Below are 24,988 nucleotides of genomic sequence, written 5' to 3'. Positions count from 1 at the left end.
AAATTACAATGTTCCAAAGATGTAAGTTTATTCTGCAACAGGCACCAAGTGTAAGTGGGGAAGGGGCATGGGTGGGAATGAATGCAGGGAAATGGAAAACATTGAGGAAATGGTCTAGCAAAGGATTTCCTAATTAAAAAGGGCTTGAATTCACTCCAACGAACAACATTTATCAATAAAAGGAGTATTTATAAATAGGGACCATTTTAAGCTGGAATGTGAATGGACCAAACAGAAGGCATTGAAGGGAGAGTGAACTATTGCTAGAAACCAATCTTTCATTAGATGTATCAGCTGCTTTCGATATCGTTCATCATGAGGTCGTTCATGATACTTTGTAGCAAAGAATGTGAATAGAACTGAAATGGATTGATTCCTTTTTAACAAACCGTCATCAAATAATTGTAATTGATCACGATCGTTTCATCCCTGGCAAAGTGTCTTTCGGAGTCCCTCAGGGCTCGATTTTATCACCCATCCCTTTTAGCCTTTATATGGACCCACTTGGCGATGTTGTAGCCAAACATAGTGTATGTATGCATCAATAAGCCTACGATACCCAACTTTATTTACAGCTATACTTCATTAAAAATGTTTATGATTTACATTGGGTGCCCATCTTTCTTTGATCCCCCAGATAAACTCACTTTTGAAATCAGCCAATTTCCATTTATTTTCAATAAAATCGGTGAAGCCTTTTATTCCAGTGTCCCATTTTAATTCCCTAGCACAATCATTGGGCCTTTCACAGATTGATACTGGATATTCTATGTTAATAGTGCTCCCTAAAACTACACTTATCCCATTGAAGTCAGTCTTTAAGGATGCTGCTTGTTTAGTCTGTGGGGCAAGGACATTTGACCACATCTCTCCTCTCTTAATAAAATAGCATTGGCTGCCTGTTGAATATAGGATCAAGTTTATGTTGATTTGTATTATCTATAAAATATTACACTTTCGATTGCCTGAGTATTTATTTAAGAAACTCAAGTGGTGTGAGAGGGTTGCATAGTTGTGAATCTCTTCAGCTCAAGGTGCCAAGCTTGAAACACACCTTTACAATGAATATGAGGGCCATTACAAGGTAGGAGGTAACCATGCCGCTATTGGTGTACCGGGTCTGGGTTCCTTGAATGAGGAATTACCGGGCCATTCCGACCATTCCCATAAGGCTCAATGGGAATGGGGAGGGTGTTAATAATGGGCCCGGTTTAGCACCCTGGTCTGCTCGCAGGACTCGCTAAGGGCGCCGGGTAAAACCAGGCGTCCTTAGCGGGTTCCCATGAGCAGACTCGTAATGAGGCGGTAAGGGGCTGACGGCTCTGGCACCTATACCAGCGCTGTTAACCCCTTACCGCCTCACTCGTAATTACCCCCTATGTCTTTTTTAAGGTCCGCCTTTAAACTATGCAATGCCCCACAAAAAGCACTCCTCCTAATCAAAATTACTTATTTATTTATTTATTTATTTGCATTTGTTTCAGCTCACCTTACCCTCAGGCATCTGGGCACTAGTTACAGAAAGTGCATAGTACAGTTCATAGCATGCAAGAATGTGCATATGAGCGATTGTGGTTGGTACCCGCATGTAATCGAGCATATTAGACAAAGTCAGTGTGAGTACATATACTAGTAAAGCCTCGCCTCACGCTACAGGGGGCTACTTCAAACTTTCAGACATCATAATAGGCATAATAGGTATATGTATACAAACTGGCAAAGCCACGCCCCATGGTACATAGGACTACTTCAGACATGCAGACATCATAAAAGCATAATAGGTATATGTATACAGACTGGCAAAGCCTCGCTTCATTGTATGGAGGCTACTTCAGACATGCAGACATAAAAGGCATAATAGGTAGATGTATTCAGACTGGCAAAGCCTCACCTGATGGTACGAGGGCTACTTCAGACATGCAGACATCATAAAAGTCATAATAGATATAATAGGCATAATAGACGACTTGAAGTTCAGATAGATGTTTAAAATGTGCCTCTGGGATCAAGCATTTTAGGATTTAATGGATTGTGTCAGTGGGCCTCATTACGAGGATGGAGGTAGCCATGCCGCTTTTAGCGGAATGGCTACCCCCATACCGGGTACCGGGTCCGGGTTCCTGGAATGGGGAATTACCAGGCCATTCCGACCTTGGAGGGCCAGGTAATTCCCTTTCCTGGGACCTGGACCCGGTACATCCCCATTCCCATTTGAACCCCCATACAGCTCAATGCGAATGGGGAGGATGCTAACAACGGCCCGTTAATAACGGGCCCGTTGTTAGCATCCTGGTCTGCTAGCGCGTCCCGCTAAGGACGCCTGGTTTTACCAGACGTCCTTAGCGGGACCCGCAAGCAGACCTAGTAATGAGGTGGTAGATTGTTAACGGCGCCGGCAGCTCTACCGGTGCCGTTAACCCTCTACCGCCTGGGTCGTAATGAGGCCCAGTGTGTTTTATAGAAAAGGTTTGAGGAATTACAGGGATTTCTGGGTTCATTAATTGTTTTACACACTTTTAATGTGGTTTTAAAGAGCACATGTGGAGTATGCTTTGGGCAGAATAGGATTTGATATCTTGGGTGCAGGATTGGAGCTTCTTGCATATTGGTAGCATTGGGTTGCTTTGCAATTGAATTGAGTTTACATGAGGATTGTGGTGTTGTGTTTTGGGCAGGATAGTGATACAGTCACATGATTTGGTATGCTTTGAAGCATGACTGGTGCTACTCTTAGTCAGGTTTCATGTGCTTATCACAAGGCTGCCTCTGCTTGGTGCAGGATCTGGGTGAACGTGTGCTTCTTTTGGACAATCACAGAGCTATCAAAGAATAAGAGTGTTATGGCATGCAACAGGGTAAAAAGCTAGAGGACGCTTTTCATACATTTCTGCTTAGCTATGTGTGCGGAGGCTAAAACCCAACCATACTTCAAAAAAGCCTCATCAGACAAGGGGATATGTACACACAGCAATGTTTATTTTCAGTCAGCTTGACGGCATTAGCAGCCACAGTTGTTCAATCAAAAATGCTTGAACTACAGCCTGTTCATTTTAAACACAACTTTTATAGCAAATATGGACCTTACTTGTAATACATTTTTCATTGGTCCGGTTTAGGATGACTTGCTATTTCCAATTTAGAAAATGACAGCTCTAAACACATGACTTCTTTATGCAAATTAGCAAATCTAGGTAATTTCTCAAGTTTTACTTTGACCATGCAATATGTTGCAATTCTGAGAATTACGCATTTGTTCCAGATTAGCACATGATGTTCAGGACATAGATTAGACTGCCTGGTTCCTTGTAGTTACTTTTCCAGCCTTTTGTGCCAGGTTTCTTAATACATTTTGTTCATGGTCAGCTCTCTACTTATCTACTTTTGATTGTATGCCAGGTTAACTTTGCAAAATAGCATTGTGAAAAATAATATATATTCTCTCATTTGATGCTAAATCACATCATACTGGCTTCTGTTAAAATACACTCCCATGTCTGCACACAACACTTCATTTCTGTGGTTGGTAAATACTTTTAAATGCCTATCAGGCTTAAAGCCTTTATTTATTTGTGATGCAACTGTGGAATACATTTTAAAATAATAAATGTCTACTGTATGTAAATAACCTTCTTCATATTTAAACACAGTGTTATCTAATGTCTCATGTTATGTTTGTTTGTGTAAATGGAAGCACACCCTCCATATCCCATGCCAACCCAAACAAGTGTGTGCACTGACCACTATTTCCAACGTACTCTTAACTTTTAATATGGGCAACCTAACTTATCTAAACAGACAAGAATCCTGATTTCTACAATGTTGAACAGGAGAGGGAAGTATTGGCCCTAGCTACCATTTTTATCTGTCTACCATAAGAGGAGACATGGGGTAAAGACCTCCTCTACATTGCCCCCTCTGGTTGATATATTCGACCACTAATTTACCTTATACCTAGTGTTTACCCTCCCCTGCATGCAGTGTACCTATGCATCCCTATCTCAGTCACCCCCCCCCTCAACGCAATGCTCTATCTCAACATGGGAGATATCGTGACAGACACTTCTAAAGAACCAATAGTGTCTCTAATCCTATTGTATTCTCCTAATCAAATGTATATATACAATACCCTTTTTTTGTCAAAGGTGTGGCATTTATTGCCCTCGTTTATTCCTTCTATGTATGTATGTATGCATCCCCAAACAGTAACTGTGTTTGCTTCACCTTGTTCCCACCCCTGTTACCTAAATAAACATTATTTTACATGCACAACGAGTGATTTCGGCCACTACGATAATCGTTGAACAGCATTTACAATCCTTGAGGGGGACCCACCAGTTCATTTTTCATACTGTCATGTTTATACATTTTCATGTGTTTTAATGTGCTCCTTTCTTCCACCTCACAATGCTTCCTTTGTCCCTGCCTTATTCCCCATTCGCCAGCTTCTCAAAGTTTATTCTTTGGTCGTCATCTTATTGGTTTTCTATCTGCGCCTATTCCACTTGAGTCCATGGACCTTTCAGTGGATCATTTATTATTTATTTCTCTTCCCTTATTTTCCTCTTTTGGCTGCTTTTTGCAGCAAGTTCAAGGGCCCTTAGTTCATAAGCCATGCTTTGGGATGTATTGTTTTGTGACCACAGAGGACTCGAACCCTGAATCTTCTGATCTGAATAAAATAGTTGAGCGGACATTAGATGTTCTGGGGGACACAAGGATGTGGGAGTTCATACAGAGAATAGTTTCTACTACTTTTTTTAAAATAAAACCATAAATGGGCATTGCGCAGCGTCCCCTTAAAACCATTTTTTGTAACATTGGGAGCTTTTCTCCCTGCTCCTAGGCTCAGTTGCCTTGGATCACTTGTCATGCAGGTGCTCCCTGCCATCTGAAATATACAAAACTGTTTGAGTTTCTTAGAAAATAAGTGCATTTTATCATCAGTACTTCCTAGTGAAATCTAAACATTGCTACTTCAATGCTCCTATTGCTCTATAAAGCACCCCTATATCCTAAAAACACTTGCTAATACAGTTCCTTTTCCTTAATATAATTGAATGGTTACTTTTTCTCCCTTTCATGCATACCTTAGTGTCACATATGTTCATCTATGCCTATACCTGGGTGTGCCTGTAATGTGGGACCAAGAAGCACACATGTACGTTTGTTTACCCTCACTTGTCCAGACCTTTTTTCATAGGCTCACACCCTACTATGTCCTTCCTAGAGCCTTGATAATACTCAAACGGCATCTCCAAACTCGTGTTTTGAGCAAAAAAGGAAACATTTCTCCTCTATTCTTGATAGGGATTTTTATATGTGGCTTCCTATTTTTCACACCAATGGGGTTAAATTGTCCCCTTCTTCATAATAAAAATAATAAAAGACAAAACAGATAACATAACAAATCCAAAAACATATTTAAAAAAGATTGTCTCTTCTTTAGCCGCGCTTCTTCCTGCTTCTTGAGGCATCTATGGATAACATAGATAGAGTCGTGATAAGCTAACAAAAACTGTATTTCCCTAAAACAGGCCTTTCTTTCTTCTTCTGCACAGAAGTGCTGGCCTTGTCACTTATGTTTTTCCTCAACATGATTATGTTGAGGTCATTTCATTATAGCCCTGGCCAGGTAGAATGCAATTTATTTTTCATTTAATTAAAAAACAATGGTGCACTTTACTTAATACATTTTTTGTTGGCAAACCTGTCTTTTAGCGCTTTTTGTCCTGTAGAAAAGGTATTCTCTGTGCTTTTGTAGCCCTTCTTCCGATGGTATGGGATTATGGGCTCTTCTTTCTTTGCTGTGTTTATTCTGTTGAGATATCATTAACATTTTCATCGCCCTTCCTACCCTAACCTACCAACCCATGACGCTGGGAATAAGCGATTGTACTATTAAGTGCATGCAAGTGTGGCATATATGCATACAATGTTTGTCTATCTCTATATTAGTATGCATTAGCCATACATAAATATTCAATACATTTTATCAGCAAAATCATAAAAAGGTTACTCCACCTATAGACCTTCCCCCTGTGTTTCCCAAAAAAAACACATTTTTGTTCACCTATAACATTTAATCAACATTTTTTCATAACCACATAAATACATAAAATAATGTACTTGTTACTTACTTTAATATGTTCTTTTGTGCACTGGTGGAAGTACTCTCATGATGACAAGTCGATCTCAACTATCAATATTTGTCTGGCCTTTTATACTTATCTTTATTTTATCAAATATACCACACTGATCAATTTGAGCAGGCATCAGCAATTGCTGCTTATTTATCCACAAATTTGAATATTTTATCCACACTTTTTCATAAATATTGTGGAAAGATGTTATTTTTGTTCCTTCATTTACATTTTCTATCAATTTCTTATTATATGGTTGCGTTAATATTCATATTTTAAACTTCTTTTCTTTCTTTATTTTCTTTTTGATTTTACTCACTGGATTGACGTCAATCTTTTGGTTAGGAACTTCTAAAAAGTGCTTTATTTTTTATTTTTTATCTTTTTATATTTTTTAGTCTAGACACAACACAAACTTTTATACTAACATATTATAATCCCATGCATATGTGCACTTTCAATTTGTCCCCTTACGCACGTCTTCCTCCACTGCCTTACTGGATATATTCTCCTCTCTTTTTTATTACCCCCGCTGGGAGTTTGACATGCACTCTTCTGCCCGGCTCTACCAGTAGGAATCCTTAATGCTCCGATATGGAACTATAGTGTGTGCCCTTGCCGTCTCTCTTGAGCCCGTGAATTCAAGGTTTCCTTATCTCTCGTCTTTATATAATCCCCAAAAAGTCCAGTTACTCTTATTTCCTCTTTTTCTTGAAAATATTCCAAATATATATTACAACAATGATATGCACTTTATGCTCTCTTATGTTGCATTTTAGCAGGACATAATGTTTCTGACTAATGTACCTAATGTAAAGAGAGGGCAGCCTGTATGTGTGTTTGTGTGTTTTCATGGGACCATTCATGTGTGGTTGAGCTGAGGTTGTGATCTGTTGATTTGGCATTTATGCCAGCCCTAGGATGAGTGCATGTTAATTTTTCGTGTGATATTTATCGTGTCAACAGTTGATTATCTGTTGGTGTATTTGAGGCGCTTGAGTGAATAATTAGTAGATTGAGTGCATGTTTTTGGGTTCTGTGAGATGTTAATTGTCCCGTTGCATGATGAGGTATTGAGTGGGTTTGTCTTTCAGTGTGTTAGCGTGAAACACTGTGCTTGGGGGTGTGTTAGTGTGTACATTCACAGAACTAAGTGCATGATCTATTAATTTTCTCCAATGTCAGTGTGTAGTTGTCTATAGGTGACCTCTCTTGCTCCGGCACTGGGTAACAAAATCTGGAAGTGAAATACTGTTTCACCTAACATTTCACCACCATTTATTTCTATGTAGCAACCTCTTGTCAACCAATCTGAAAGAAGGCCCTTATGCCCTTCAGTACCCTATCTATTAAGTTACATTTTAGTGTCGGTATGATCCTATCTTCTATTGCGGCGGGTATATGCATGTTCAGTGTAAGCATGTGTTTGTATGTCATTCCCCCCTCTTCATAGCCATATCATAGCAAAACGCTAACCTAATTACCCCTATGTCTTCCGAAACCTTGTGAATAATGCCTTCTCTTTCCAGGTCTCCAAATTCCACTTCTCTTAACTTACTCTAATAAGCCAATCATCATAAATACTTAGTGGTCCATAACATGCTCAATACCTGTGCTGCCAAATTCTCCTTGTTTCTATTTGCAATCCATAACTGCTAAATGCACTTCCATTAAACACGCCTTTGTTTATTAAATTAATCTATCTGCGTTCTTCACCAAGAGCCATTACTGTTGTTCATTTGTATTTCCTCATTAGTGCAGTTCCTAGCCTGTTATATGTATGCATGAGAAACAAATACAGATGAGTGTATTTGTTTGTCATGCATAAATATGTTTTATCTAAATAAACATTATAAGTGATTTTAATAATTTAGTCTTTATTCTTGAAAGCCATACTAATCAAGGTGTGTGATCCATAAAAAATACTTTTTGGGGCCCAATGGTACGCACCTTTATATTTCCAGGCCTTCACATACTAGTTCGACTCCTTGTGTAATTGCATAATTAATCCCTAATAATAGTGCATGTTATCCCCTAGTTACTTACTGAAATCTCTCGTCAATATATCTGTTAATATGTCACAAAGAAATGTAGTAATGTATATGAAAATATCATGCTCTGCTATCTATAGTGTATGTAAATCCAATGTTATTCTGGTGGGAATGCTCCTTCCCATTACTATTGTTTCCCCTATTTCTCAATATGAGTGTTTGTGTTAGTACATGCGCATTCAAAAATACTGCTGAAAAAAGTGCTTATAATCTTATTAATTCCTACGGTATTCATGTAAATATTTGTCATGCATAATCTAATATCACTTGGTATTTCGTTAACCTTCTTTGTTATGTAATTTGCACTCATAATTATATTTTTATTCTCAGCGTCTGGCTAACGCATGGTGTGACCTTAGACACACTTTTTTTTAACATGTTTTTTAAATAAACAAAAAAATTAACAAATACAGTTTAGCTTCACCATGTCAGTCCATTGATACAGGCATATATCAATTCAGGCCTTTTCCATGGAGGGGTAGTCGTTCCTCCTCCATTTCAGTCTTCCTGCAGGTCAACCAGCTCCCACAATAATTCCTGCCCACCAAACATCATGTTCCCCCATTGTGTCAGTACCTCCCAGCTCCTGCATCAACCTCCTCTCTGGAACATACAGTCTCTAAGTCACATATTCACCTGGGGTGAACATATTCAGTACCAGGGCGTTACATGCCTCGATTCCCTCATTCCCTTCGTGCATGCCCTTTTTAAGCACGTTATACCATACAGCAGACTCTACTAGTGACAATTGCCTTAGATCGGCCCTCCAGGTATCTATTTAAAAGCCTTCAGATGATTTCCACGCCATGGCAATTCTGCCTTTCACTAATACACAAACCAGATCTTCATTTTGGTGAAGTGAACCTTTTATCTCCCGCCCCTAGGGAACACTCCCAATATACAGTACTCTGGAGGCAACGTCTGCATCTGGATGCCAAACTGTGCCAAACTCCCCGCTACATGCCCCAAAATTCCTGTTTTACCGGGCACGCCCAAAACATGTGTATCAGGTCTGCTCTCTCCTGTGTGCATCTTGGACAGGCCTGGTCACCTCGTTTCGCCATGAGAGACACCCTGTATGGAGTCATATTCGCCCTGTGAGTGACATACAACTGGGTGAGTTTGAACCTGGTGTTTCTTGATACTCGCTTGGTGTACAACAGTGCCCTTTCCCATTCCACATCTGTAAGTGCTCTCCCTATTTCCGTCTCCAACTTGCTGCACACCTTCAGCTCTGACTCACCCAACCTGCCCAAGAACAGATCATATAGTCTCGAGACCATATGTCCCCCTTCTGACACATCATACATGGTGTCTAATTTCTCATTGGTCCCTACTTCACTCTGCGGACCAAGCCATCTTTCCCCAATTCTCTTCACCATGCATAAGTATAGCAAGAATTGCCCTTCGTGCATACCACATTCGCTGACCATGCCTGGGAAGCTATAATTTTATCTTCCCTTACTAGGTCCCCAATCTTGGCTATCCCCTTGTCCTCCCAGTGTCTTTAATATTGTGCTAGTGCCACTCGCAGTTCACCTTTGATTCCCACAAGGGGAACATGCCCCGAGCAAGGATCTGAGTCACATAGGAGTTTCCAGCTTCTCTCCCATATGTCTTAACCCAGTTGCAACAGCAGGGAGGGTCTCTCTAGAGAAAGCTCCTTAACCCATAATACTTCCCTCAAAAAATATTGCTTCAGCAACGGTTGCAATAGCAAAGTGTCCTTTGAAGCTTCATCCCCCAGCCAGTGCACCACATGTTACAGCTGCCCCGCCAGGTAGTAGCAGGAGCACTCGAATTGGGGTACTTTCATCCTGCCCACAGCATAGTCTCTCTGTAGAGTGCTCAAAGCAATTCTGTTTCTCGCCCCACCTTCCACAAGAAGTCTCTCACCAACACGTTGAGCCTCAGAAAGAAAATTGCAGGTATGTTATAAGGGACATTGGTGAAATAATACAGGAGGCGGGGAGCACGACCATATTCTTTTTTTAAATGTTTTAATTAATACCATGTGTTTTAGTTTAACAAAAACCTTTTCAGACTTTAGAAAAAACATTAAATACATACATATATAAAAGTCAGTATAAGCAGCTTAATACTAAAAACAGAATAACAAAAAACAAAAAACAAAACTAACAATTCAAATCCAGGAATGAAGTTACATTTCCATAATTTCAGATTAATCTTCAAATTGAATTATCATGGTAATCACTAAGGAAATTTTCCAACTTGCTAAAACCACATCAACACAAAAATTACAAACTTATGAAGAGTCTGCTTATTATAGAAAAAAACTTGAGAATATATAGAACCTCATACCGAAAGTGAGCAACATTGTTGGATGGAGTAACTCGACTAACACAAGGCTATATTTGAATCAATTCCACCCACTTTCATTCTCTGCAAGAGTTCACTTTCGATTTCGAATAGGAGTCTTACCAATGCACACATGTATGAAGTGTGAGGATTATTCATACATTTTACCCATAGCATTTCTCGTGCTGATACGGAATTCATTAAATTTCTCTCCCCTAGGACATCAAGTCTGTCATTTTCAAAGTAACAACAATAAATGACCAAGTGCTTTATGGTTTCCTTTTGGGAGCTATTTTACAGAAGCGACAAATGTCAGAATTGGAATGCAACCACTGACGGATACGTTCTTTTGAATGAAGCTGATTGAGATGAAACCGCAAATAGATATCACGTAGTTTGGTGTCCGGGAAACACTCCACATACATCAGCCTCAGAACCCTTTTGTGTGTATGTAAGGCAAATTCTTTATAAAGTTGATATGAACCAATATTGTCATGCGATTCGACCCAATCCAACTGATATAGCATTTTTTTAGAATATCACACTCGAGTTATAAGATCCTCTTTTGTGATGTTGATATGATGCAAAGCAAGATCCATTCTTTCCTTAAACTGGATTATTGAATGTGGATTCTCTAGTGCCAACATCCTGCCGAATTCTACATAGATCGAATTACGGGGAGTGTCCAACATTTTGAGGTACAAATTTAATTGACGCCACAAAAAACGAGATGACAAACTAGACAGACCTAGTTCTATCCGTATACATGAATTTTGAACGGAATTAGCCAAATTTAAAATTTGCTTCCAAATACATCTTTACAGGGAATTTAATAAGTCATCAATGTTATGCATCCAGACCAGAGATGACAACTGATTACTCTTTCAATTTGTAATCGTTAACTATTTATTTTGCAACAACCCATATGTCAAATTACACAATGAAAAATATATTCATATAAAATATGGCTCTTTGAACTTAGAAAACAAACACATCCCTCCAAACAAACTTCATTCACAACTTCTTCATGCATTCATCACATTCACAAACAATAGAAAAAATGATATTTTGTTCATATCACAATAACAATGGCAATTAAACCGTTTCTTAGTTTCACACTCGATTAATTTACAATGTGTCCATCTGTCAACATTCAGAGGATAGAAAAACTGTTTGTCGACATGTTTCGGTTGAGTTCTTAAAGTGGGCAATGACTTCCCTTTGTGTATTATGTTCAACCTTCTTCAGGACAAGAGACGATCGCCAAATCCGCGTGGTCTCATAGAAGAGTGGGGGTGTGGGTAAGGCAAAGAGGCCTAGGTCTATAAAATATGAAAAAATATATGTAAGGTGTCATCTCTGTTTCATAAAAACCCATTTCTTGAGTAACAGCTAGCTACTAAAGCTGTGTGTAAACCGGCTCACCTCCTCTGATTTTTTCAGTGGCTGGCGTGTCGGTTCGGTGGAGTAAATCCCGGCGCGAGAGATCTCTAATAATGAGTTTCACGTCGTACATCCTACAGAATAAAGGACATATAAACTCGTAAGTATATAGTAGGGGTATAGCATACTATTAAAGAAGAACATTAATGAATCGGTACTCACTCAATTGGCGTAATGGCGTAATTCTTGGATAATAAAAATATACAAGACGCGAAAAAGATACTGGAAAATCTAGAAATTGAGATCAAGACATTCAAACAACTGAATCTAGATCGTAAAGTATTTAAATTGCAAAAAGATATTGCTGGCTATAAGGAAGATAAAACCTATCCGTATCTCAAAGAAGGATTCTTTACTAACCCACCTCAGAACCCAAATCAGAATCCGAGACGTAATAGGAAAGTAACTTTCTCCAATTCGTCTGGTTCGTCTAGCGGATCGGACCCCTCTTCAGCAGGCCCATCCGGGGCACCCCAAAGAGGACAGGGTTTCTTCCCACAAAAACAAGGGGGTTTTTCCAGAGGGGGCCCAAGAGGAAGACCACGACGACCTCAACAACAGGGTGTACGCACCCAGCAATGGTATTCGAATCAGTGAATCTTGATACCTTGCCGATCTTTAATCTCTCTTCATACATTTTGAGTCCTGCAGAAAAAAGCCTCCTAGCGAGAGGATTATCTTATGTCCCTGTGACCAAAGCTGATCCTTTCAGCATTGAATTAGAATTACAGAGGTTTTTCCGTAATATTCGACTCAAACACTTCTTCGAAATATATTTACCCAGTCAAAATCAAACCAATATGGGGGAGAAGGACCAAGAACCAGCAGATATTAACATCACTGGGCTGAAGATGAAGTCAAATTTGAATCCACCGGCACATACTTGTCCGCCGGAAATTATCACGTTCCAAAACCGAGTGACACAACAAGTGCTCTCGAGTCTGAAGAAGAAAAACTATCGTACTGATAATCTGACAAAAGACAAAAGAGTGAGTCTCAGAAATCTAAGCAGCCAAGAAAATATAACCATCAAATCGGCCGATAAAGGTGGAGGGATAGTCCTCATGGACAGCCTCAACTATGATAAAGAATGCCTGAGACTGCTCAATGATACGAGATCATATAAAAAATTGGGCCAAGATCCTACTGCTCGACTACAGGAAGAGATTAAAAGCCTTACAACACACGCCCTGAAAGAAGAATGGATCTGCTCAGACGAGGCTAAATTTCTGAACAAAAAATTCCCCAAAAAAGCGGCTTTTTGCATACTCCCCAAGGTGCACAAGAGCCTCGAGAATCCACCAGGGAGGCCAATCGTATCAGCGATAGATTCTTTATTGGAACCACTGTCCATCTACAGCAAATTCTTCCTGAAACCTTTTGTCCTGGCATTGCCTTCATACATTAAGGACACTACGGACATGATTCTAATTCTTCAAGATGTCGGAATTGAAACAGGAGATCTGCTGGTCACAATGGACGTGGAAGCATTATACACGTCTATTCCCCAAATGGCATGTCTAGAAGTATTAGCTGAAGTACTCGACACACGTAGTAAACCACATAAACCTCCAACAGGGTTTATAGTAGAGTGTTCGAGACTAGCAATGACAGAGAACTTCTTTCTCTTCAAAAAACAGCTCTTTAAACAACAAAAAGGGGTAAGTATGGGTGCCACCTTTGCCCCACATGTGGCCAATTTATATATGGCCAACTTCGAATCAAGAAACATCGATGATATCCTACGAACACAACCGCATGGACAGCTGAAGATGTGGCGCCGCTATATAGACGACATATTCCTCATATGGCGGGGTGACAATACATCTTTACTCACCTTCCACAAGTGGCTCAACACGTGTGATTCCAATATAAAATGTACCATCGAATGGAACAACGATCAAGTCAGTTTCTTAGATCTACTGATTAGAAAACAAGGGAATGCGTTGGTCACCTCACTCTATAGGAAACCCACAGATAAGAATACCTTATTACATTACTCAAGTTTTCACCCAGAGAGTCTGAAATTTAATCTGCCATATGGACAATTTCTGAGGATTCGACGCAATTGCACAGATAGGGTCGATTATCAAACACACGCCACACAACTCAAAGAAAGACTGGACACACGGGGTTACCCGAAACAACTGGTAAAAAGGAACATGAAGAGAGCAGCCAATACCAACAGGGCTCTTATCCTACAGAGTCAGGAAAAAAACATCTACGAGAGATTGGTCTGTGTCACAACGTACAACCCTATTAGCAATGCCATCAAGAAGATCATCAATAAGAATTGGGATTTAATCAAGAATCCGGGTACATTATCTAAGAAACCCATGTTTGCATTCAAACGAAATTGCAACTTGCGACAAAAGTTAGTGCACACGTATCATGAAAAACCCAAAGAGAACTCAATTCTGAACCAATGGGGACTTCCACCCATTATTGGACACTACAAATGCGGGAACTGCAGCGTATGTCCCTTTACCGAGACCAAACATACTTTTCAATACGGGACCAATACATGGACGATGAAGAATCACACCAACTGCCATACAAAAAAATGCAATCTATGTCATCTCATGTCCGTGCAATTTACTATACGTTGGAAAAACCACAAGAGAGGTTAAAATACGTATTGGGGAACACCGCTTGTGTATTAGAAACCATACAGCTGACAAACCTCTGGTGGACCATTTTGACAGACTTCACCATAAAGATACAGACATCAAGTGGTTTGTATTACAAACCATATGCCCTAAATCAAGAGGCGGGGATATGGCCAGTGCCCTACACCGCCTGGAACAGAAGTGGATCTATTCTCTAGATACGGTCCGCCATGGGTTAAATATTTCGGTGGAATGGAACGCCCTGAATAGTACATAACACTATGGTGGCCGAAGATGAGTACTAGACTTTTACATTTCATTTGTAATCTTTTTTCATAGCCCTGTGATACGGGAAGAGAAGTTTCATGAATTAAGCTAAATAACAACAAATGAGGCCTCTTGACAATTGACATATCCCATAGTGCTTAGTTTTACCAAGCGGGCACTGGAAAACTGGACTCCCTTTCACGTCCAGTAAGTGCGCACAGCGGCACATTCACCGTTGTTTGGTTACTAGACGTACATTCGTGTGGAGACATTCTACGTTCCCGCCGGTGTTCGGGAACTACGATGTCCAGAATGCCGAGCGGCCGCACACCACCCAGAATTCTGAGCGGTTGTGCGTCCACTGGTGCTATTTGGAACGTACGCCGGATCGCCGCGATCACTAGTGGAGGAGCGCCAACAGATTCATACATGGACGGATAGAGCCGAGGTAAACATCGAGTAAGTAGAAAGCAGTAGACTTAGTCTATGCCAGTTCGTGCTCGCTCGGCTCCATATCTGAAACCATGCACTGTTGTTACAGTTTCGTGACTCTTTGATCTGCGATTGACCAGCTACGGGTACTCTCTTCCAAGGGATTCATTACAGAGAACCTAAGAAGTAAGCTTCATTTTTTCAAATTCTATGAGTAGTTCACCACAGGGACTTAGACATTCTTATGTGTAGATGTATAGGCTCATGGCTCCCTATTGTGGGCCCAGCACACAATGTTTCTATTCTATAGAGCTGACATCCACTAGAATTCTTAAAGCAGGCTATATATTGTGATAATAGTTACGCGATAATTCGTAAGCATTTACACTTTGTCTCCTCCCCTGCAGTCTGACTGAACCGACAGCCCGGACAATTTTGCGAGCTCCATTGCGCCAATTGAGTGAGTACCGATTCATTAATGTTCTTCTTTAATAGTATGCTATACCCCTCCTATATACTTACGAGTTTATGTGTCCTTTATTCTGTAGGACGTACGACGTGAAAGTCATTATTAGAGATCTCTCGCGCCGGGATTTACTCCACCGAATCGACACGGCAGCCACTGAAAAAATCAGAGGAGGTGAGGCGGTTCACACACAGCTTTAGTAGCTAGCTGTTACTCAAGAAATGGGTTTTTATGAAACAGAGATGACACCTTACATATATTTTTTCTTATTTTATAGACCTAGGCCTCTTTGCCTTACCCACACCCCCACTCTTCTATGAGACCACGCGGATTTGGCGATCGTCTCTTGTCCTGAAGAAGGTTGAACATAATACACAAAGGGAAGTCATTGCCCACTTTAAGAACTCAACCGAAACATGTCGACAGACAGTTTTTCTATCCTCTGAATGTTGACAGATGGACACATTGTAAATTAATCGAGTGTTAAACTAAGAAACGGTTTAATTGCCATTGTTATTGTGATATGAACAAAATATCATTTTTTCCATCGTTTGTGAATGTGATGAATGCATGAAGAAGTTGTGAATGAAGTTTGTTTGGAGGGATGCGTTTGTTTTCTAAGTTCAAAGAGCCATATTTTATATGAATATATTCTTCATTGTGTAATTTGACATATGGGTTGTTGCAAAATAAATAGTTAACGATTACAAATTGAAAGAGTAATCAGTTGTCATCTCTGGTCTGGATGGTCTAATTTTCATTAGTCTTATCGTTTTGCCTGATAGACCACAGACTCAAAGGCAGGCGCCCCTTATATATTTTTCTATCAATGTTATGCAGACATAATTCTAAATTATACAAAACTATAGCTTCAATCTTCAGTAGGTAAAATTGAATCGCTGGACACAATGACAATTTACAATATTTGTGGTAAATTATTTTTAATTGCGAAATCAGAGGTCTAATTTTTGCTGTGAGAGAGTCCCGCCAATGTTTTTTGGAAAAGTCATTAGTGATATCAAAACCTAGATATTTGAGTGTCAAAATTCTCTCCAGCTTGAGATTATTGACTGTCCATGAATATCGCAGAATATGTTTAGAACCAGACAGAATCAAGATCTTAGATTTACCTACATTCGGACGCAAGTTATGTTCGAAGGCAAAGGTAGAGAAAGCCTTTAATTTGTTTTGGAGACCAATGGGTGTTTTGTCAAATATTAAAATGTCATCGGCGTATGCAAGTCAATGTATTTTTAGATGACCTAGTTTTACCGGATAACATAGAATTTGGTCCCAAATTGTTTCAATTTCAACCAAATACAAATTAAAGAGTGTAGATGCAAGGCTACAGTCTTGCTTCACCCCTGTACAAGTAAGAATATCATGTGTTACATCACCCTGGCTATTGATACAGATTTTGAAATAAGTGTCTGTATGTAATAATGCCAAAAGGTGAATGATGTTTTCTGGAAAACCAAGTTTTCTAAGTTTGCACCACAGAGTGTTACGAATCACGCAATCAAATGCTGAACATAGGTCTATCGAGGCCATATAGATGTTACCAACCAAGTATTTTTTAACAAGATTGTAGCATGTGTGATAAGATGAACGTGTTAATTGACGTGCCCATTTGTTTTCAAAAACCAGTTTGGTATTGAGAAAGAATATCATGTGTTTTTATAAATTGCTCCATTTCATGAAGCAAAAGTATGGAAAAGATTTTATAAGAGCAGTCCACAAGAGCTATTGGCCTGTAATTTCCGGGTTCTGCAGGATTACCGTTTTTATATATGGGCACAATTAGGACAATGTGCCATGAGTGTGGAATAAGACCTGTATTGAAAATATTTTCAAATTTAAGAACAGAATTGTAGGCCAGAAAGTTGGATCAGTCTTCAGGGAACATGCAGGAATGCCGTCTGGACCAGATGCCATTGAGAAATTGAGTTTACCTATTGCCCAAGTGATGTCATCAATTGACCATGTGAATCGAGGTAGAGTATGTAGCTTTTTTATAGGAAACTGTAGAGAAGAAAAGCAACTGGGGGGATTAATATTTTCCAAAATGAACAAAGACCAAGTGTTAAACTGGGGCCAGAATTTTTGAACATCTGCCAGATAGATTTTGTGTTATGCTTGCATAAATACTTTATTATTTTTTGATTATCAAGAAGATGCATTAACTAACAATGTCTTCTGCATTCATTGTTGTACATATGTACAATTTTCTTTTTAGAAGCCCTATATTTATCAGTAGATGTCTTTTGAGAAGCTAAATGTCTCAAATCTCTATACTTTTGTTTCTTAAAGGCAGCGATCTGTAAGTCAAAGAGATGATGATGAGTTTTCTGCTTATTTGAATAAGTTTCGGCTAGCCACAACAGCCTATCACGTATGATTGCATTATTAAATCTTTCCACAAAGACATAATCCTGGCAGGTATAGCAGACACTTGAACCATATAGCACCATCATGCTCAGACTTCCAACCAATTTTAGACATAGAAAATTGTCCCAACGAATAGAGCACGGCAGCCGCTTTATTTCTGCCAGAGCCGATTCCGGAACAGTAGCGAGCTGCACCCAGGATAAATCTATTGCAATTGAGATGAGACAATGATCACTGTAACCCAAGTCCCTCGAAATACTAGGCAAACACAGTTCCAGTATTTTATCAGAGATAGCAAAGAAATCGATTGTGGAGAAAGATTTCTCCCTATGCCATGTATATTGAAGAGTGTCATAGGAGAATCTAGCAAACTTCATATTCCAAGCAAGAAAATAATACTTCCATCGTAGCCCAAACAATATAGATTTTGTTTGGTTCTTTAAACCTTTGTGGGGAGGAATGTCAACAAAATTCCCAGTACAATTTGCAATGAAGTCACCTCCAAGAATGAGACCCTCATACTTATAACATAACACAGCATTTTCAAGAATAGAGTCAAGTGTGTTCATAACCTCATCCAAATTATGTTTATGTGGGTTGAAATAAATATTAATCATCAACAATGTCTCCTTTTTTCCACCATTCAATTCTATATCAATAGCAAGAATATTGCTTGATGAATACCGGACTACAGAATTGGCATTGATCATATGATTAACCAAGACTACTAAACCTCCTATTGGACGACCCAGTCCATGCTTTATTGTAGGACTGGAGATGGAAAAGTATCCATTTACAGACATGTGTCTAGTGAGCAGTGTCTCCTGTAATAGAATAATAGCCGGGATGTTAAATATGGAATTAGACTTCAAAGCAGTAAAGAAGTTGTGATATCCACATACATTCATGGAGAATAACTGGATATTATTGTGGCTACCGAGACTGATTGACTAACGTGCTATTTGTTACTGCATTCACTAAATTGCCTATCCATGACCAATCCTTGATGTTGGAAGCAATAGCTGCGAATTGAACAATAGCGTCAGATGCAGAAGTGGACGGCGCAACATTGGTACCTGAACTAGCAGTGGGACGATCAGCCTGAGGTGACATATAGTTCAGAAATTGAACCGCTTCCTTTTCATCCTGTAGTAAATTGATTTGCAATCGCAGATGAGCAAATTCAGTTTGAAAATCCCAAATCTGTTTTAGGATAATGGATGAGGAAATGTTACATATCATTCTGCCGTTATTGACACTGGCCAATTTCACCCACTCTACATCATTCGAATTGAGAAGTCTCAGCATAGGAATTTTATAAAAAGCCATGAAAAAAATTCACGATTCAGTCGTGCCTTGCCATGTATCTCAGGATCGCTACACCATGCTAAAACAGTTGTGGGATTTTGTATCAGTACAACAACATCATGACCTGGTTTAGACATGCCCTCCTTTTCTTCATTATGAACCACCCCCTCTCCAGTTTTTTCTGTCTCCATTGAACAGAGAGGGTGAGAGGGCTCTACAATTGTTTGTTTTGCCATACTAGCCCCAGAGGAATTTCCATTAGTTCTCAGATCTTGTGAAGTGGCCCCCTTATTATCGCGATCAGCAATGGGACCTTTAGGTTGAACAGAGTAACCCTGTGAAGGGGTTCCATGATTGGAGCCATTATTCTGTCGTAAAGGTTTTGTAGAAAGCACCTTAACAGGATAAAATGAGGACAGTTGAGTTAGTTTACAGCTCTCAGTTGAGACGGGTCTTGGGAGTTTATTGGATAAGCCCATTGTTTTTTCATCTCCATTAGAACCACCAGTGGCGTTGGAATTTACCTGTTGCTGAATTGGAGGTTGCTTATTTTCCTTGACTTTTTTCTTTTTGTTGCTGCACCCATTATCTGCATTCACATGTGGGTGCTGCAGAGCTAACTTGCTTTCCACATTTAATTGATCTAAGTCTACCCCGGCATCTTCCACAGACCCTGAGGCATTAGCAAGAACATCAATCTTAGATGTTTGCTCTGCCTGATTAGATGTTTGTGCAATGTTTTTGAAGATTTTTTTTTTAGTTTTGTTTTGTAAGCAATTTGCACTTTTTGCATTTTGTATGCGTTTTAAAGCCCTTTGATGAAGGCGTCTCTGTTTACGTGACATACAAGCACCCCTCTTCAGGCCAATCCCTTCTGTGTTTGACTAAGTGTCTATACTGTCATTTTGCGGTAGTACTTCCTGTGCCTCCTCAATCTGTTGTTGTTCAAGCACACAGACAAGTGTTGATGGACTATCCAACACTGTAGCAGAGACAGGAACATAGTTTTGTTCCAAGGGTAGACCAATATGACTGGCCAAGCGCGTTAAATCGCCAGAAATTTGTATGATAATGTCCTCCGTTCTGCTGGAATTTTGAACTTGAGGGCACTGGGTATGTTTATTGGCCTCGTTCTCATCAGATGCTCTAACCTCTCTCTGCTCTTTCACCACTTGTGAAAAGGACTGTGTTAAAAACAGAGCAGCGTTCCCTCCAATATCAGTTTGAGAGAACTTCTCAATGATGTCATGGTTTTTAGTTTGCGAGCCCTTGTCCCGTGTGTGCTTTACCACCATACCATCAGTAAAAGCATTATTATCTGGAATAGCTTTGTTTGTGCTGCCATATAGCATTCCTTCAATTTTGTTAATGCTTGCTAAGATCAAAGTGTTGGATTGTTTTAGTGCTCTGATTTCCAGATGAGTCAGTTCATGCCCCCTTTCTAAGAGATTTAGAATTCTACTTCAGACAGGAAACTGTAAGTCCATAGTCTCTGTTATGTTAGTAACAGGAGATGGACCTGAAAAGGTATTGTGTGCAGGCTCGTAGTTTATCCTGGGAGGGGAAGTTAAGTCTACAGGACTTGAACACCCAAATATCACTTGCTTATTAGTGTGTGTTAACTCATCAGGTACACCATCAGCAGCCTTGCGGAGCATAGCCATTCTAATGTCCTTCAACTGAGCAATAGTTGAGGGGCTCATTTTCAGACTGGTCATATGTGCAACCGTCGGCACATAATCAACTGAGGGTAAGGCATTAGCGGTGGCATCATGGTCAGTGGCTAGATGCAAGTGTACATGCTCAATGCCACCTTTTCTACCTGTGGCAGGAGTGGATGGGCCCAATGAAAGACAAGCCCGCTTGGATAGTTCCGTCATGACAGTCGAACCCATCATTGATATATCTGAGATTTGGTCACTCAGCGGGTTCATATTTGAATTTACTTCAGTGCCCAGCATGACAGATTCTCTAACACTTAGGAAATTGTGCTGGATAGAGAGTTCCCCATCATACATATCCTTAATTCGAAAAAACCTCTTTTTGCTGGGAGTATCCACGGAAACAGAATCATAATCACAATGGCCCTTAACACAATTTACATCGCTTGACTGCCCCACAGTGATAACATGCAAGCTTTCAGCCACCTGGACATCATCGTTACTCTCACCAATTAAAGGATCAGAAATACCTTCTATTTGTTTAGAGATGTGTATCAGATTCTCTGCAAACTTAAAAGATCCCTTCTTGATGATGGGACCTGTAAGTTTATTGAGCTTCCCACTGCAAGTGTTGTTTGCCATATTTAAATATTGCTAGGCTCAGCACATACGTAACCAAACCAAGAATCCAGCAAAAATTAATATTGAATTGCAAATACTTGTGACAAGATTGAAAACTGAAAAAGTTACCTCCAAATGTAGATGAGAATGTAAACAAGTCACGGTATGTTCCTGTAACCACTACTACATCCAGAGATACGGTGTTGTCAAATGTTCATATTAACCGTGATAACACACTGCACGCTACTTGCAGTTGTAATGACTTCCTGCACGCAATGAGAGAACTCTCCCACTTACCGTGCAATACGCACTCGAGTCCCTATTTAGTATGAACACAGCTTGAATGATAGCAAGAAGACAACTCCAGTACCGAAGACGGAAGTGCGGGCGTGATGCACAGCCGCGCTGCGAGCAGTGGACAGCAGACAGCCCACTTCCGGACCACTTCCTCGGAGCGCGCGCTCTGAAGAATTTAAGGTTTTTCCACAAAGGGGGCATGGCCTAAATAAAAAACATGTAAAGAAAGTGTATTTAGACTCTATAATTCATACTTAGGTTTGTTAAATATATTATAAATGTTATAAAGTCTGTACTCATAGTTTGTGCATAGATAGTCCCATATGAAGATTCGAGAGTAACTTGACTAGCGTTCCACAGCACAGCAGACAGCCCACTTCCAGACCACTTCCTCGGAGGGCCGCTCTTCCTGGTACTTCCAAGGGCAGCCTCCTCCAGATCTCCATGGATCCGGCCATGTTATCCATTGTCATTTGCGTATTATCCTTGTGTGAGGCCATTGGGTCGTGCCACACATTAATGCCTAAATAGCAAAAGTAATTTGTCTCCCACCAAAGTCCTAGTCGGGGCAGATGCTGTTCATCGAGGTCTCTAAGTCCTGTGAGCGGGAACAGGCTGGATTTCTCACTATTTACCCTGATTCCTGACAACTCACCGAACTGGGCAATGACATCCATTATTATACGCCTTGATCTGTCTTGCCCCGTTATGGATGCCCGGCTTAGGAACTGCTTGGAGGCCGTGGGTGGATAGCCAACCAGGAACTGGCTGAAATTAAATGGTGATAAGACATAGGTGCTGGTAGTTGGATCTGTGAAAGATCTGGGCATTAGCATTTCGGCATCTCTGTCAATGTCTGACAAGGTGACAGGTGTCTGTCAAGCTGGCCATCTCAAGTTGAGAACCCTCCGTAAAGTCCTGCCATTTATTCCCAGTCAATTACACGCTACTGTCATATCTGTTCTAGTAATGAGCAGCATCTACTACTGTAACACCCTCTATCTGGCTCAACCAGCCTATTTGATTCGTCAACTCCAGCTCCTGCTGAATATGACTGCAAGAGCTGTGTTCCACCCCCCTTTTGGTTCTCACATGACTCCCCTCCTACGTCAGCTACACTGGAACCCTGTTGGAAAGTGTTTAGTGTTCAAATATCTGTGTATTGTCCATAGAGCTATTTGCAAACTGGGGGCTGAATATCTCCAGGAATAATTCTGTGCCTATGTTCCTTCCAGAGCACTTTGCTCTCAATCTTCGCTAATGATTCAGGTCCCCCAGATAAAATATTCCCGGATAGGTGGTGGAGCATTCTCCTTTGCTGCAGCAACAGCCTGGAACTCTCTCCCACTCTCCCTTCACGTGATGGATAACCACCTCTCCTTTTGCTGCTTGTGAAGTGGCCCCCTTATTATCGCGATCAGCAATGGGACCTTTAGGTTGAACAGAGTAACCCTGTGAAGGGGTTCCATGATTGGAGCCATTATTCTGTCGTAAACGTTTTGTAGAAACACCTTAACAGGCTAAAATGAGGACAGTTGAGTTAGTTTACAGCTCTCAGTTGAGACGGGTCTTGGGAGTTTATTGGATAAGCCCATTGTTTTTTCATCTCCATTAGAACCACCAGTGGCGTTGGATTTTACCTGTTGCTGAATTGGAGGTTGCTTATTTTCCTTGACTTTTTTCTTTTTGTTGCTGCACCCATTATCTGCATTCACATGTGGGTGCTGCAGAGCTAACTTGCTTTCCACATTTAATTGATCTAAGTCTACCTCGGCATCTTCCACAGACCCTGAGGCATTAGCAAGAACATCAATCTTAGATGTTTGCTCTGCCTGATTGGATGTTTGTGCAATGTTTTTGAAGATTTTTTTTAGTTTCGTTTTGTAAGCAATTTGCACTTTTTGCATTTTGTATGCGTTTTAAAGCCCTTTGATGAAGGCGTCTCTGTTTACGTGACATACAAGCACCCCTCTTCAGGCCAATCCCTTCTGTGTTTGACTAAGTGTCTATACTGTCATTTTGCGGTAGTACTTCCTGTGCCTCCTCAATTTGTTGTTGTTCAAGCACACAGACAAGTGTTGATGGACTATCCAACACTGTAGCAGAGACAGGAACATAGTTTTGTTCCAAGGGTAGACCAATATGACTGGCCAAGCGCTTTAAATCGCCAGCAATTTGTATGATAATGTCCTCCGTTCTGCTGGAATTTTGAACTTGAGGGCACTGGGTATGTTTATTGGCCTCGTTCTCATCAGATGCTCTAACCTCTCTCTGCTCTTTCCCCGCTTGTGAAAAGGACTGTGTTAAAAACAGAGCAGCATTGCCTCCAATATCAGTTTGAGAGAACTTCTCAATGATGTCATGGTTTTTAGTTTGCGAGCCCTTGTCCCGTGTGTGCTTTACCACCATACCATCAGTAAAAGCATTATTATCTGGAATAGCTTTGTTTGTGCTGCCATATAGCATTCCTTCAATTTTGTTAATGCTTGCTAAGATCAAAGTGTTGGATTGTTTTAGTGCTCTGATTTCCAGATGAGTCAGTTCATGCCCCCTTTCTAAGAGATTTAGAATTCTACTTCAGACAGGAAACTGTAAGTCCATAGTCTCTGTTATGTTAGTAACAGGAGATGGACCTGAAAAGGTATTGTGTGCAGGCTCGTAGTTTATCCTGGGAGGGGAAGTTAAGTCTACAGGACTTGAACACCCACATATCACTTGCTTATTAGTGTGTGTTAACTCATCAGGTACACCATCAGCAGCCTTGCGGAGCATAGCCATTCTAATGTCCTTCAACTGAGCAATAGTTGAGGGGCTCATTTTCAGACTGGTCTTAGGTTCAACTGTTGGCACATAATCAACTGAGGGTAAGGCATTAGCGGTGGCATCATGGTCAGTGGCTAGATGCAAGTGTACATGCTCAATGCCACCTTTTCTACCTGTGGAAGGAGTGGATGGGCCCAACGAAAGACGAGCCCGCTTGGATAGT

The sequence above is a fragment of the Ambystoma mexicanum genome, chromosome 5p, assembly GCF_040938575.1.
Source record: "Ambystoma mexicanum isolate Mex_15411 chromosome 5p, UKY_AmexF1_1, whole genome shotgun sequence".
Taxonomy (NCBI): domain Eukaryota; kingdom Metazoa; phylum Chordata; class Amphibia; order Caudata; family Ambystomatidae; genus Ambystoma; species Ambystoma mexicanum.
This window is presented reverse-complemented; position numbering follows the sequence as displayed.